At 41.0% G+C, this 4,273-nt stretch overlaps 1 pseudogene; it reads right to left on the reverse strand.

Moving 5' to 3' along the window:
• Nucleotides 1-1,676: 1,676 nt before the first annotated feature.
• On the reverse strand, nt 1,677-2,289 carry LOC121439143 (annotated as a pseudogene).
• Between the last annotated feature and the right edge of the window lie 1,984 nt (nt 2,290-4,273).

The following is a 4,273-nucleotide window of genomic DNA, read 5'->3' on the forward strand; positions in this document are numbered from 1 at the left end:
GGCCAGCCTGCCCTACAAAAGACATTCCAGGACAGTAAAGGCTACACAGAGAAACCTGTCTCACAAGACCAAACCAAACGAACAGAACCCCATGAGTTAGAAGCATAGTAGTGCCACTGACTGTTTCATTGAATTCTAGAGAGCAATCTAATAATTTATGTACACAATCAGTGCCAATAATTTAGTGTTTACACTAGATGCTTTGAAAGTGGAGTAAAGCTCACAGGTTTTAAGACCATTTCAAACACTCTTTTCGATTCAAAGTGCTCAAAATATCCCAAGGTTCTCTGGATAATATTCCATGTTGTATTATAGCTAGTGTTACAGCAGGTCACCGCATAGGCTCAGTGTCTGTTGTTTTCTTCCAACCAATGCTTTAGAGGTATGTCTGACTTACAGTCAGTCATTCAAATGTGATTGGGCAAGACTGTATTGTGCAACATAAATTATAATGAGGAAAGCATTCTGCGGGATTACGCTGATGAAAATGGAAGAGCTAATTTAAGTTCTGGGTATAAACCTTTAGAAGCCTGGAGTTAACCACAACCTATGGTTCCTGGAGGTTCCCAGAGGAAACATTTGCAGGGGATCCTGTGCACAGAGTCTTCATTTTTGTTTTAAGCTTGTTTATTATAACCAGACAGGGGTACTTCAAACCTCCTTAGCTTAAAATCTGCCAGTTGAGTGAATGGGCAAATGTCATGCACCACTCACTCCCCTCAGCACATCCCGGTCCCCTCGTTACACCTTTTGTATCAGTCCAGTCACTTTATATGCATGGAGTCTTGAAGTGTTAGTACATTCAACTACTTGGCCTGTATAGCTTGTTCCCGTGCCCATTCCATTTCTGATGCTTAACCGGACCCTGAAAATACAGCTTTGGTCTGTAATGCTTTTGTACAAAACCTTTCATTTTATAAAACAATTTGATGTTTAAAGACAGACAATATTCAAAAGAGAAGCAGAATGTGACTTCACATGAATGAACAGACGTAAAAGCTTTATTTTGTCAAAAGGTGTTATAAAGCTCTCACGGCGTAGTTCGCAGGCGTGGAGTAAGATGATGAAAAGAAGGAAGTCTCAGCTTTCCACAGTGGGGAGGAGAACTGAAAAAGAGACTCGAAAGACAGCTTTACATTATCACACTTTACTTATGTATGATATACAGGGACCCTGCAAAACAGTTAGATGCATTTGGTCTACAAAGGAGTGCTTAGCATGCTCAAAGAGGCACAAGCTGGGTTTTTGTTTGTTTGTTTGTTTGTTTGTTTCTTTCTTTCTTTCTTTCGTTTCATTTTACCACAGGTGTAAGTTGTATGTGTTTCTCATAGATGTACCCATGGAAGAGCGATAGGTAAAACATAGTTTCCGCAGTGATGAAACTCTTGTCTGTTTAACAGTCTTAAAGATAGGCGCAAGCTGTTCTAAGCATTCTCCTTCATTACACACGACACATCTTTACACACCTCGTTTGTGGACCCAAATAGAAAGGAGCAGGGCCTTTATTATGAGAGGAGGGAAATCCTTATCTCAGGCTGTAAATTATAGCAAGAGGGAGTATTGACATGCATCCCAGCAGAAGCCAGTGTCATGAGATTGCCACAGGGTCTTACCGAGATGCTGTAGCTATGCTGTTTTGTTCACTGGTGATGCCAGTTGGTAGTAAGTAGCTGTGGCTACTGTTGCTGCTGCTGTTGCTGCTGCTGCTGCTGCTACAGCTGCACTTCCTCCTGCTGCTGCTGCACAGGTGCGGTGCTGAAAGGGGATGTCCCCAGGCTGTAAATAGCTTAGCTGGCTCTTGGAGGACAGCTGTGCAGCCCTAGTCCAGTCCTCTCTGTATACGGATGTGCACTGGTACTTGTTCCCTGGCATCAAGTTGTATAGTTTTCTTGAAGAGGCATCTGCAGGCAACAAAGTGCCCAATCTCTGAGGCTCTTTAGCTCTCCGGTGAGGCCGATACTTATAGTTCGGGTATTTCTTTCTGTGTAGGGTCTGCAGTCTCTGTGCCTTTTGGAAAAATGGCATTTTTTCGGCTTCTGTAAGGCGTTTCCACTGGTATCCCAGTTGCTTGCTGATCTCTGTGTTTTGCATGCTGGGGTTCTCCAGGGCCAACTTGCGCCTCTGACCACGAGACCACAGCATAAATGCATTCATGGGGCGCTTGACATGGCCTTCTATGCCCTCTTTATGACTGCCATCCGTGCCAAAGGATATCTTTTCTCCAGAGCCGATGATATCCTGAGGCTGTAAGCGAGGACTGCAGTAATCATGATTCAATATGCTGAACATTGTGGATGAGTTATATTGTAACCAAAGAGAGAGAGAGAGAGAGAGAGAGAGAGAGAGAGAGAGAGAGAGAACACTAGGTGTAGGAGCAGTAGGGGTGGGGAGAAAAAAGCCAAAATTAAAGTGTAAGAGCTGAAAGTTACTATCCAATATGTGTTTGTCACAAAGATTTTGTTATTTAATGTCTGTAACAAAATATCCATGTCTCCACCCTCAGCAGCTCCCTTAGACTAGCCCCACCTATTGTGCCATGTCAGCACCTGTAGAACCACCCATTATCGAGCAAACCACTCCAATACGGGGACTGTTAGATGCTGTACTTCTACACTCCCTAACAATGCATCTTTTCTCACTCATTTTTTCCCCATCCAGACTGAGGGGACAACAAGGGGCATATTAGTGAACGTTTTTGTCCTGCAATGCATTTGATTTTCATGATGGACTAACATGAGAAACTAAAAAATTAAAGAAAACCACTGGGGACAGTGGAAAGGATAAGCACAAATCAATCATTTGTATTTTGGTCCTATAAGAAAGTTTAACACTGAAAACATAAATATAACCTGGTTCCATAGTCCAATATAAATATGGGTGCTATGCTAGGGGCAAAACCCAGTAGCAGAACATGTGCTGAATTTTGAAGCCAGGAAAAGCTGTGTTATGTTTTCTCTAAGGTTTACCTGGGAACTTGTAAGGCCTTTTGGCTTTGCAGTGTGGACACAGGTAATATTAGTTTCTTTGATCACCGTTCATGAGTAAGAGTTTCATCCTTCTCTTAATAATGTAATGTAACACAGCACCTTCAAAGCTCAGCAATGTCTGTCTTCAGAGCTCCAGTGTTGCCTGCTTAAAGCAATTACAGCTGGACTTGTTAAATATTAATATTTCTTCAAATAAGGAGGAGACAGACAAGAGCATTGGACCTTCACCTATGCATCCCTTCACTCCTCCCAGCTGGTTGTAGGTGATTAGGCCCTAATTCTATGAGATCGCAAGGTCTTCTGAGTGTAATAGAGACTAAATACTAAAAATGAGGAGGAGGTCCACCTACACAGCTTTGTGAAGCCATTATTTAAAAGGTATTATAAAACGGCCAAGGCCCAGATATTGCCAAACATCTCTCCTCTCCTAAAAACAAAGTATGCTTTACTTATTACTTTTATGTCTCGTGGCATTTTTAAATGAAAAGGAACAATACAGACACACACACACACACACACACATATATATACACACACTATAATCAGGTCAATCTCATACACACACACACACACACACACACACACACACACACACACACACACTGAAATGGCTAAATATTGGCCAGGCCTTGGTGACTCACGCCTTTAATCCCAGCACTGGAGAAGCAGAGGCAGGCGGATCTCAGTGAGTTCAAGGCCAGCGTGGTCTAAAAGAGCTAGTTCCAGGAAAGGAAGAAAGAAAAGAAAGAAAGAAAGAAAGAAAGAGAAAGAAAGAAAGAAAAGAGAAAATGTGGCTATAGGTGTTGGTTCTCTGAATACCATACCTGTGTTTTGGTTCTCATTAACCAGACAGCTACAACAAAATAGTAAATACTTAAATGTCAAATCCAGGTAATCTTATTTGCTACCACCAGCCATATATAGATTCTGAAAGATATAACGGTGTATCTTCATGTTAACAAAATATGACGTAATGATATATGTCTATTCACTTATGTCTTTGTTAACTTTGTCAAATTTAACTACTCTGTGACTCCGAGTCACATAAAAATTACGAAACTGTGATAGTTTATAAAAGCATACTTTTATAAAAGGGTTCTTAAAATGAGATTCCCAGTCTCTGGATGGCCTGTATCTATGACTTAAAGTTTATCTTGATACTAAAAGAGCTTCAATACAAGGTTAAAAATTTTTAAGACTCAAAGAGCACAAAGTTATAAAATTCTAATTTATGATGGTTACTTGCTGTAAGCTCTTGAAGATTATTAAGCCATATGTGTTAATGG

Source organism: Microtus oregoni, unplaced genomic scaffold, assembly GCF_018167655.1.
Source record: "Microtus oregoni isolate MIOR12 unplaced genomic scaffold, Mior012 000060F_005, whole genome shotgun sequence".
Lineage (NCBI taxonomy): Eukaryota > Metazoa > Chordata > Mammalia > Rodentia > Cricetidae > Microtus > Microtus oregoni.